This window comes from Rattus norvegicus, chromosome X (assembly GCF_021556685.1).
Source record: "Rattus norvegicus strain SHRSP/BbbUtx chromosome X, alternate assembly SHRSP_T2T, whole genome shotgun sequence".
Lineage (NCBI taxonomy): Eukaryota > Metazoa > Chordata > Mammalia > Rodentia > Muridae > Rattus > Rattus norvegicus.
In genome coordinates, this window is record NC_141554.1 from 134,264,449 (window position 1) to 134,276,764 (window position 12,316).

The 12,316-nt window shown below is 41.4% G+C and overlaps 1 pseudogene across 1 annotated transcript; it reads left to right on the forward strand.

Annotated features, from left to right (window-relative positions):
* Positions 1-2,889: 2,889 nt before the first annotated feature.
* On the forward strand, positions 2,890-5,786 carry LOC147998363 (eukaryotic translation initiation factor 5 pseudogene; annotated as a pseudogene). Its single transcript, XR_015646714.1, has one exon. The product of XR_015646714.1 is annotated as a eukaryotic translation initiation factor 5 pseudogene (transcript).
* Positions 5,787-12,316: the final 6,530 nt, after the last annotated feature.

Here is a 12,316-nt window from a genome sequence, read left to right on the forward strand (position 1 = left end):
TCATCCACCATGATCAAGTAGGCTTCATCCCAGGCATGCAGGGATGGTTTAATATACGGAAAACCATCAACGTGATCCATTATATAAACAAACTGAAAGAACAGAACCACATGATCATTTCATTAGATGCTGAGAAAGCATTTGACAAAATTCAACACCCCTTCATGATAAAAGTCCTGGAAAGAATAGGAATTCAAGGCCCATACCTAAACATAGTAAAAGCCATATACAGCAAACCAGTTGCTAACATTAAACTAAATGGAGAGAAACTTGAAGCAATCCCACTAAAATCAGGGACTAGACAAGGCTGCCCACTCTCTCCCTACTTATTCAATATAGTTCTTGAAGTTCTAGCCAGAGCAATCAGACAACAAAAGGAGATCAAAGGGATACAGATCGGAAAAGAAGAGGTCAAAATATCACTATTTGCAGATGACATGATAGTATATTTAAGTGATCCTAAAAGTTCCACCAGAGAACTACTAAAGCTGATAAACAACTTCAGCAAAGTGGCGGGGTATAAAATTAACTCAAATAAATCAGTTGCCTTCCTCTATACAAAAGAGAAACAAGCCGAGAAAGAAATTAGGGAAACGACACCCTTCATAATAGACCCAAATAATATAAAGTACCTCGGTGTGACTTTAACCAAGCAAGTAAAAGATCTGTACAATAAGAACTTCAAGACACTGAGGAAAGAAATTGAAGAAGACCTCAGAAGATGGAAAGATCTCCCATGCTCATGGATTGGCAGGATTAATATAGTAAAAATGGCCATTTTACCAAAAGCAATCTACAGATTCAATGCAATCCCCATCAAAATACCAATCCAATTCTTCAAAGAGTTAGACAGAACAATTTGCAAATTCATCTGGAATAACAAAAAACCCAGGATAGCTAAAGCTATCCTCAACAATAAAAGGACTTCAGGGGGAATCACTATCCCTGAACTCAAGCAGTATTACAGAGCAATAGTGATAAAAACTGCATGGTATTGGTACAGAGACAGACAGATAGACCAATGGAATAGAATTGAAGACCCAGAAATGAACCCACACACCTATGGTCACTTGATTTTTGACAAAGGAGCCAAAACCATCCAATGGAAAAAAGATAGCATTTTCAGCAAATGGTGCTGGTTCAACTGGAGGACAACATGTAGAAGAATGCAGATCGATCCATGCCTATCACCCTGTACAAAGCTTAAGTCCAAGTGGATCAAGGACCTCCACATCAAACCAGACACACTCAAACTAATAGAAGAAAAACTAGGGAAGCATCTGGAACACATGGGCACTGGAAAAAATTTCCTGAACAAAACACCAATGGCTTATGCTCTAAGATCAAGAATCGACAAATGGGATCTCATAAAACTGCAAAGCTTCTGTAAGGCAAAGGACACTGTGGTTAGGACAAAACGGCAACCAACAGATTGGGAAATGATCTTTACCAATCCTACAACAGATAGAGGCCTTATATCCAAAATATACAAAGAACTCAAGAAGTTAGACCGCAGGGAAACAAATAACCCTATTAATAAATGGGGTTCAGAGCTAAACAAAGAATTCACAGCTGAGGAATGCCGAATGGCTGAGAAACACCTAAAGAAATGTTCAACATCTTTAGTCATAAGGGAAATGCAAATCAAAACAACCCTGAGATTTCACCTCACACCAGTGCGATTGGCTAAGATCAAAAACTCAGGTGACAGCAGATGCTGGCGAGGATGTGGAGAAAGAGGAACACTCCTCCATTGTTGGTGGGATTGCAGACTGGTAAAACCATTCTGGAAATCAGTCTGGAGGTTCCTCAGAAAATTGGACATTGAACTGCCTGAGGATCCAGCTATACCTCTCTTGGGCATATACCCAAAAGATGCCTCAACATATAAAAGAGACACGTGCTCCACTATGTTCATCGCAGCCTTATTTATAATAGCCAGAAAATGGAAAGAACCCAGATGCCCTTCAACAGAGGAATGGATACAGAAAATGTGGTACATCTACACAATGGAATATTACTCAGCTATCAAAAACAACGAGTTTATGAAATTCGTAGGCAAATGGTTGGAACTGGAAAATATCATCCTGAGTGAGCTAACCCAATCACAGAAAGACATACATGGTATGCACTCATTGATAAGTGGCTATTAGCCCAAATGCTTGAATTACCCTAGATCCCTAGAACAAACGAAACTCAAGACGGATGATCAAAATGTGAATGCTTCACTCCTTCTTTAAATGAGGAAAAAGAATACCCTTGGCAGGGAAGGGAGAGGCAAAGATTAAAACAGAGACTGAAGGAACACCCATTCAGAGCCTGCCCCACATGTGGCCCATACATATACAGCCACCCAATTAGACAAGATGGATGAAGCAAAGAAGTGCAGACCGACAGGAGCAGGATGTAGATCGCTCCTGAGAGACACAGCCAGAATACAGCAAATATAGAGGCGAGTGCCAGCAGCAAACCACTGAACTGAGAATAGGTCCCCTATTGAAGGAATCAGAGAAAGAACAGGAAGAGCTTGAAGGGGCTAGAGACCCCAAAAGTACAACAATGCCAAGCAACCAGAGCTTCCAGGGACTAAGCCACTACCTAAAGACTATACATGGACTGACCCTGGACTCTGACCCCATAGGTAGCAATGAATATCCTAGTAAGAGCACCAGTGGAAGGGGAAGCCCTGGGTCCTGCTAAGACTGAACCCCCAGTGAACTAGTCTATGGGGGGAGGGCGGCAATGGGGGGAGGGTTGGGAAGGGAACACCCATAAGGAAGGGGAGGGGGGAGGGGGATGTTTGCCCGGAAACCGGGAAAGGGAATAACACTCGAAATGTATATAAGAAATACTCAAGTTAATAAAAAAAAAAAAAAAAATCCGGAGAACATTCCAGAGGTGAGTCCGCGGGGGGCGGTGGCCCGTGCCCCTGCCCAGCGCTCCCGCCCCTCCACCCCGCGGGCCGCCGGCGGGGGCAGGCGCCGCCCGCGGCTCACAGCTGTGTCCCAGCCAGGTGGCCAGGTTCGGCGCTGCTGGTGTGGACGCGGACGTCGCTGGGACAGTCCCTCCCGCTGCTAGGCGGCGGCACCTGCCCAGCCGCCCCTCGGCTCTCCGCCGGCCCCGTCGCTCCGGACCCGGTTTCCAGCGCCTCTTCCTCCCAGTCCCGGGCGAGCCGCGTTGGGTTTACGTCTTTATTTGACGAAAACGAGCTGTTGCGCAGCCATTGGTACCTGTATTGGGGAAACATAGCATACAAGCAAGAAGCTTACAGCCTCAGTGGCGAAAAATTTTTCATGTCAGAGACCGAGAACTCTTGCAGTCGTTTATGTCATCCCTTCTTCTCCAGACAGAAGATACCAAAAAGTTGCAATCAAAGATCTGTTCATCTTATTGATAAAGTCACTAATAAGCCAAAATGTCTGTCAACGTCAACCGCAGCGTGTCAGACCAGTTCTATCGCTACAAGATTCCCCGTTTGATTGCTAAGGTTGAGGGCAAAGGAAATGGAATCAAGACAGTTATAGTCAACATGGTTGACGTTGCAAAGGCGCTTAATCGGCCTCCAACGTATCCCACCAAATATTTTGGTTGTGAGCTGGGAGCACAGACCCATTTTGATGTTAAGAATGACCGTTACATTGTCAATGGATCTCATGAGGCGAATAAGCTGCAAGACATGTTGGATGGATTCATTAAAAAATTTGTTCTCTGTCCTGAGTGTGAGAATCCTGAAACAGATCTGCATGTCAATCCAAAGAAGCAAACAATAGGTAATTCTTGTAAAGCCTGTGGGTACAGAGGCATGCTTGACACACATCATAAACTCTGTACATTCATTCTCAAAAACCCACCTGAGAATAGTGACATTGGTACAGGAAAGAAAGAGAAAGAAAAGAAAAATAGAAAGGGCAAGGACAAGGAAAATGGCTCTGTATCCACCAGTGAGACACCACCACCTCCACCACCAAATGAAATTAGTCCTCCACATGCTGTGGAAGAAGAGGAAGATGATGATTGGGGGGAGGATACAACTGAGGAAGCTCAAAGGCGCAGAATGGATGAAATCAGTGACCATGCAAAAGGTCTGACACTTAGCGATGATTTGGAAAGAACTGTAGAAGAGCGTGTTAACATCCTGTTTGATTTTGTTAAGAAAAAGAAAGAAGAGGGCATTATTGATTCATCTGATAAAGACATTGTGGCTGAGGCAGAAAGACTGGATGTAAAAGCCATGGGCCCTCTCGTTTTGACAGAAGTTCTCTTTGATGAGAAGATAAGAGAGCAAATCAAGAAATACAGGCGCCATTTTTTAAGATTTTGTCATAACAACAAAAAGGCCCAGCGGTACCTTCTTCATGGTTTGGAATGTGTGGTAGCAATGCATCAAGCTCAGTTGATCTCCAAGATTCCACATATCTTGAAGGAGATGTATGATGCAGACCTTTTAGAGGAAGAGGTCATTATCAGCTGGTCAGAAAAGGCCTCTAAGAAATATGTCTCAAAAGAACTTGCCAAAGAGATTCGTGTCAAAGCAGAGCCATTTATTAAATGGTTGAAGGAAGCAGAGGAGGAATCTTCTGGTGGTGAGGAAGAAGACGAAGATGAAAATATTGAGGTGGTATATTCGAAGACTGCCAGTGTACCAAAAGTTGAAACTGTGAAGTCTGACAACAAGGATGACGACATTGATATTGATGCCATTTAAAAGGATGGATGCAACTTAGCTTAACAGTGTAATGCTGCAAATTTTTCTCCATTATCAGCCAGAAGTGCAACATGTATGTGCAAGAGCTAAAGTGGCTTAACATCATGCTACACTTGATACTAAAAAGCTATTACTGTGAGTGGTCTATAATTAAGCCCAATGAGACATCTAGGGAGTCCATACATATCAGTGAGCAGTTGTAGTTTGCTTATTTATAGCATGTTTCTTTCGGAAAAACTAGTGGTGGACACATTTGGATCACATTTATACAGTTATAAAAAATAAAGATTTGATTTTGGTCATTCTTCAGACTTTGGGCTATGAATGGCTTATGCTGAAGTAATTGGCTACTTTTAGGATGTTACACCATTTAATAACTTAGACTTCTTAAGTTTGGTAGATTGTTAGGTACTGAAGACTTGAAGAATGCAAACAATTATAATGACCTTACTCAGCCATTAAGAAATGAAGTATTTTGAAAGTTGTGTCTCCAGTCCATTGAGATTGGCAACTGACAATTCTTGTCATTCTAAGGAAATTTGATGATTTAATGACAGTGTGACATCCTCATGAGAAGTAAAAATGACCTGTGTGTCCTATGGTTTAAGAGCAAATTTTGAAACTTGGAGTTGTGGTTTTTCAGTTTGTGTACACTCACCCCAAATTGTAGTCTATTGAGTCATGTGCATTGCACGTTGGATAAGCCAGGGAAATGACAAATAAGTATTTTGTGTGTATTTAGTGGTTGCTTTGTACTGAGAGAAAAGCTTTGAGGTGTGATTAAATCGTAAACTCTGATTCTATTTGGGAGAAACAGGAAAAAGGTGCACTTAATCTAAAACAGCATAAGTTTTCAAGTTTTACCCTTAAATTATAATTTCAAGATGTTTAGACATACTGTATCTTGTGTTTGATGTGTTCCCCCTCCCTAATATTATGGTTTATTCTTTAATGCCTTTTAATTTGGATATAATAGCTTGTACTTTAGATTTTGGTTGCTATCTTGCCAAAATAAGTGTTACTGTTTTTCAAGCTTGATCCCCTTCCCTGATTGTCTTATTTAAAGAGAAAGTTAAACTCATACTTCTGAGTCAGAGCCTGTATTTTGGTTAAGACTTGGGATATTTTTTACTTCACATTGAATATAGCTGGATACCTGAGAAGTCTGGTGATGGCCACTGGGTGGGTGCAGCTAGCTAAGACCTGACCAGCCCATTCAGAGCCTTGGACTTCAGACACAAAAGTGAGTTTCTTACCCACTTGCTGGTGTAAACTCTATCTGGGGTCCTGACTATATTTGAATACTTGTCTTCAATATTAAAAAACATAGCACATTTTTCTTTCTACAAAAGTACATTCTGGAGTTAAGAACCCATGTGGTTGATTTGTGTGTGGCGTGCTAGCTCATACATTATTTGGATCTTATTCTTTGTGTCATCCATCTCACAGATTATAAGACTTTGATTAATGTAAAAAGTATGCGGTTAAAATCATACCAAACATTTGGTAAAATTAAAACCTTGATAGGAGGCTGGGCGTGGAACAGGAGCCATATACCTGGAATGGTAACAGGGGAATGTGCTGTGTCACACCAAAGAAGTGGGACTTGGAAAGTCACTTGTCTCCTGGGTTTCAGACTCTTTGTTGCATGGGCAGCCCATCCATATGTCATTACTTTTGAGATTCTCAAGTAGATCAGCACATTTCGGCCTCAGGTTGGCAAGATTTTGTCTTAGAGCTGTTGCTTTAAAGGGAAATGGTCAGGTCTTAGACACTTAGGAAGGTCTTGGGCTTCTGTTCATTCTGGTGCCAAACCAGTGGGATTCAAATTTCACACAATCTGGGTTTTTATTCATGGAGGTTAACCTGGTAAGAGTAATCCTTCATGGCTCTATTGAGGTGTCTTAAAAAGTTTCCTGTTTCAAACAGCTACATTACTTGATTAAAACAATGTTATAAAAAAAAATCCAAAAAAAAAAATATAAGTAGTCATTTAAAGTCTCCCAACCAAAAAGAGCCCAGGTCCTGATGGGTTCACTGCAGAATTCTATCAGACCTTCATAGAAGACCTCCTACCAGTACTATTGAAACTATTCCACAAAAATTGAGACAGACGGAGCACTACCGAATTCCTTCTATGAAGCCACACTTATTCTTATACTTAAACCACACAAAAACCCAACAAAGAAAGAGAACTTCAGACCAATTTCCCTCATGAATATCGACGCAAAAATACTCAATAAAATTCTTGCAAACCGAATAAAAGTGCATATCAAAAAAATCATCCACTGTGATCAAGTAGGCTTCATTCCAGGCATGCAGGGATGGTTTAATATATGTAAAACCATCAATGTAATCCACTATATAAACAAACTGAAAGATAAAAACCACATGAACATTTCATTAGACGCTGAGAAAGCATTTGACAATACTCAATACCCCCTCCATGATAAAAGTCCTGGAAAGAAGAGTAATTCAAGGCCCATACCTAAACATAGTATAAGCCATAAACAGCAAACCAGTAGCTAATATTAAACTAAATAGAGAGAAACTTGAGGCAATCCCAGTAAACTCAGGGACTAGACAAGTCTGCCCACTCTCTCCCTACTTATTCCATATAGTTCTCAAAGTCCTAGCCAGAGCAATCAGACAACAGAAGGAGATCAAAGGGATATGGATTGGAACAGAAAAAGTCAAATTATCACTATTTGCAGATGATATGATAGAATATTTAACTGATCCCAAAAGTTCCACCAGAGAACTACTAAACCTGATAAACACCTTCAGCAAAGTGGCTGGGTATAAATTTAACTCGAATCGATCAGTAGCCTTCCTCTACACAAAAGAGAAATAAGCTAAAAAAGAAATTGGTGAAATGACACCCTTCATAATAGTCCCAAATAATATAAAATAACTCGGTGTGACTTTAACCAAGAAAGTTCAAGATCTGTATGATAAGAACTTCAAGCCTCTGAAGAAAGTAATTGCAGAAGACCTCAGAAGATGGAATTATCTCCCATGCTCATGGATTGGCAGGATTAATATAGTAAAAATGGCCAACTTGCCAAAAACAATCTACAGATTCAATGCAATCCCCATCAAAATACCAATCCATTTCTTCAAAGAGTTAGACAGAACAATTTGCAAATTCATCTGGAATAACAAAAAACCCAGGATAGCTAAAACTATCCTCAACAATAAAAGTACTTCTGGGGGAATCACTATCCCTGAACTCAAGCAGTATTACAGAAGAATAATGATAAAAACTGTATGGTACAGGTACAGAGACAGGCAGATAGATCAATGCAATAGAATTGAAGACCCAGAAATGAACCCACACACCTATGGTCACTTGGTTTTTGACAAAGGAGCCAAAACCATCCAATGGAAAAAAGATAGCATTTTCAGCAAATGGAGGTCACCATTTTCAACTGGAGGTCACCCTGTAGAAGAATGCAGATCGATCCATGCTTATCACCTTGTACAAAGCTTAAGTCCAAGTGGATCAAAGACCTCCACATCAAACAAGATACACTCAAACTAATAGAAGAAAAAGTGGAGAAGCATCTCAAACACATGAGCACTGGAGAAAATTTCCTGAACAAAACACCAATGGCTTATGCTGTAAGATCAAGAATCAACAATTGAGATCTCATACAACTACAAAGCTCCTGTAAGGAAAAAACGGCAACCAACAGATTGGGAAAAGATCTTTACCAATCCTACAACAGATAGAGGCCTTATATCCAAAATATACAAAGAACTCAAGAAGTTAGACCGCAGGGAAACAAATAACCCTATTAAAAAATGGGGTTCAGAGCTAAACAAAGAATTCACAGCTGAGGAATGCCGAATGGCTGAGAAACACCTAAAGAAATGTTCAACATCTTTAGTCATAAGGGAAATGCAAATCAAAACAACCCTGAGATTTCACCTCACACCAGTGAGAATGGCTAAGATCAAAAACTCAGGTGACAGCAGATGCTGGCGAGGATGTGGAGAAAGAGGAACACTCCTCCATTGTTGGTGGGATTGCAGACTGGTAAAACCATTCTGGAAATCAGTCTGGAGGTTCCTCAGAAAATTGGACATTGCACTACATCAGGACCCAGCTATACCACTCTTGGGCATATACCCAAAATATGCTCCAACATATAACAAAGACACATGCTCCACTATGTCATAGGAGCCTTATTTATAATAGTCAGAAGCTGTTAAGAACCCCGATTTCCTTCAAAAGAGGAATGGATACAGAAAATGTGGTACATTTTCACAATGGAATACTAGTCAGCTATCAAAAACAAAGACAAATGGATGGAACTGGAAAATATCATCCTGAATTGGGTAACCTAAACACAGAAAAATGCACATGGTATGCATTCATTGATAAGTGGATAGTAGCCCAAATGCTCAAATTACCCTAGATGCATGGAACACATGAAAGTCAATAAGGATGACCAAAATGTGAATGCTTCACTCCTTCTTTAAAAGAGAAACAAGAATACCCTTGGCAGGGAATAGGGTGGCAAAGTTTAGAACAGAGGCTGAAGGAACACCGATTCAGAGCCTGCCCCACATGTGGCCCATACGTATACAGGCACCAAACTAGATAAGATGGATGAAGCAAAGTAGTGCAGGCTGACAGGAACCAGATGTAGATCTCTCCTGGGAGACATAGCTAGAATATGGCGAATAGATAGGCAAATGCCAGCAGCAAACCACTGAACTGAGAACGGGACCCCGGTTGAAGGAATCAGAGAAAGGACTGGAAGAGCTTGAAGGCACTTGAGAGCCCATATGAACAACAATGCCAACCAACCAGAGCTTCCAGGGACTACGCCACTACCCAAAGACTATACATGGACTGACCCTGGTCTCCAACCTCACAGGTAGCAATGAATGGCTTAGTAAGGGCATCAATGGAAGGGAAAGTCCTTGCTCCTGACAAGACTGAATTCCCAGTGAATGGGATAGTTCAGGGGAGGGCGGTAATGGGGGGAAGAATGGTAGGGGAACACCCATATAGAAGGTGAGGGGAAGGGTTAGGGGGACGTTGGCCTGGAAACTGGGAAAGGAAATAATATCTGAATTATAAATAAGATACACCCCGTTTATTAAAGATGGAAAAGATAAATAAATAAATAAAAAGATATATAGCATTAAAAACAAACTCAGAGGACAGCCCCAGCTGATGAAGGTGTGGAGCAAGGCAAACACTCTTCCACTGCTGGTGGAAGTGCAAACTTGTACAGCTATTTTGGAAATCAATTTTGTACTTCCTCCAGAAACTGGGAATAGTTCTTCCTCAAGATTCATCTGTACTACTAGTGAGTATATGCCCAAAAGATGTCCCACCATCCCAGAATGACACTTGTTCAACTATACTTATTTCAACTTTATTCGTAATAGCCAGAAACACAATACCACCGAGAAATTCCTCACTGAAGAATGGATAAAGAAGATGTGATTCATTTACACAATAGAATGCTATTCAGCTATTAAAACCAAAGACTGTGTACTTACTCATAAGTAGATATTAGCCATACAGTCCAGAATAACTATGCTATAGTCCTTATAGACCCAAACAAGTAACAGTGAGAAACCAATAGAGGTCGCACAGATCTCCCTCAGAAGAGGAAACTAAATAGTCACAGGAGGAGGACAGAGAGAGATTACTGGGTAGAAGAGGAGGTGAGGAGGTGAATGGGGATGACAATCAGGTCTGCAAAGCAGGGGATTAGTAGAGAACCCTGGGAGTAAAAATGGAAATTGTTGCAGGTTGTGGGAAATCTAACTGCAGCCGTGAAATGGGATAAGATAAGATAAGGAGAGTCTATCTAGCTTAAATTCTTACCAGAGTAGTATATAGGGACTGATATGTCCACCTCCTATATCCAAGCAGGACTTCCAGAGGGAAGAGTGGGACTTCAATCTACCCACAAAACCTAAACACAAAGTTTGTCTTGCCTACAATATGTGCAGGGATAAAGATGGAGCAGAAACTTAAGGAATGCCCAACCAATGACTTCCACAATTTGAGACTCATCTCAAGTGAAAGAGCCAACCCCAGATACTACTGATACTCTGCTATGCTTGCAGACAAGGTCTTAGCATAACTGTCTCCTGGGAAGCTTTATTCAGCAGTAGATGGAAGCAGATGCAGAAATCCATAGCCAACTTTTAGGCAGAGGGCCTTAAGTCTTGTGGAAGAGTGTCAGAGCAGTGAGAAAGTTGATCTAGTTGAGAACACCAAAAGAAGAGCCAAAGAGTCAACTAGCCTGGGACTGTGGGGACTCCCGGAGCCCAGGCCACCAATCAGGGAGCATACAGGGGCTGGACCTAGACTCCCTAACATATATGTAGCAAATGTGCAGGTTGGTCTTTTGGTTTCCCAAACAAGTTAAATGTGCTGTCTTAGTCTCTGTTCCTTGCCCTTGGATTTTCCCCAATCCCCTTAATTTGGAATTTTGGTTGCATCTCAGTGGGAGAGTATATACCTAGACCAGATGGGACTAGACACCTGAGGGTGGTGTTGTACACAAAGAATGTTCCCTTCTCTCAAGAGAAGAGGTGGGAAGCAATGAGAAGGAGAGATTTGTAAGGGTAGGACTGGAACAGAGGAGGGGAAGGGCTGTAATTGGAGTGCAAAGTGAATAAAGAAATTTCAAACACAAAACAAAACTAACAACATGGAAACTAAGACAACCCAAACAGTAGGGATATGGAACCTTATGAGACCACATCTATTACTTAGACAGAGTGCCCAGAGGAGAGATTGGGACAACAACCCATCTTCAAATTAATTGAGAATTTTTCCTTTCTTAAGGAAATGCAGGGACAAAATGGAGCATAGACTGAAGGAAAGGCTATCTAGTAACCAGTCCAATGTGGGATCCATCCCATGGGCAGGCACCAAACCCTGACACTTACTGATGCTCTGCTGTGCTTGCAGACAGAAGCCTAGCATGGTTGACTTCTGAGAGGCTCTACCAGCAACTGACTGAGACAGATGTAGAAAGTCACCAGTGACTGCACTGAGGTCAGGGACCCCTATGAAATAGTTACTGGAAGGTTTGAAGGAATTTGAAGGAGATGACTACCCCATAGAAAGACCAACATTGTTAACTCACCTGGACCCCTGGGAGCTACTAAAGACTGAGCCACCATCCAGAAAGCATACACAGACTTGTCTCAGCCCTCTGGCACATATGTAGCAGAAGACAGCCTGGTCTGTCCTCAGTGGAAGAGGATGCTAGGGTGCACCTAACTCTGTACAGAATTGATACCCTAGGGAGAGGGGAGATCCAAGGAGGAACCATGTCAGAGGCAAAAAGGAGGGAAAATGTGGGGAAGAACTCTATGAGAGGGAAGGGGGCAACAATTGAGATATAAACAAATAAAATAATAAATTATTAATAAATATAAGAAAATAACAAAGAGATTTTTTGAAGGCAACTGGGTAGAACTTGAGAATATCATCCTGAGTGAGCTAACCTAGACTCAAAATGTCATGCATGGTATATGTACTCACTTTTAAGGGGATATTAGCCATAAAATACAGGATGCCCATGCTACACTCCAAAGACCCAAGGATGCTAAACAGAAAGCACA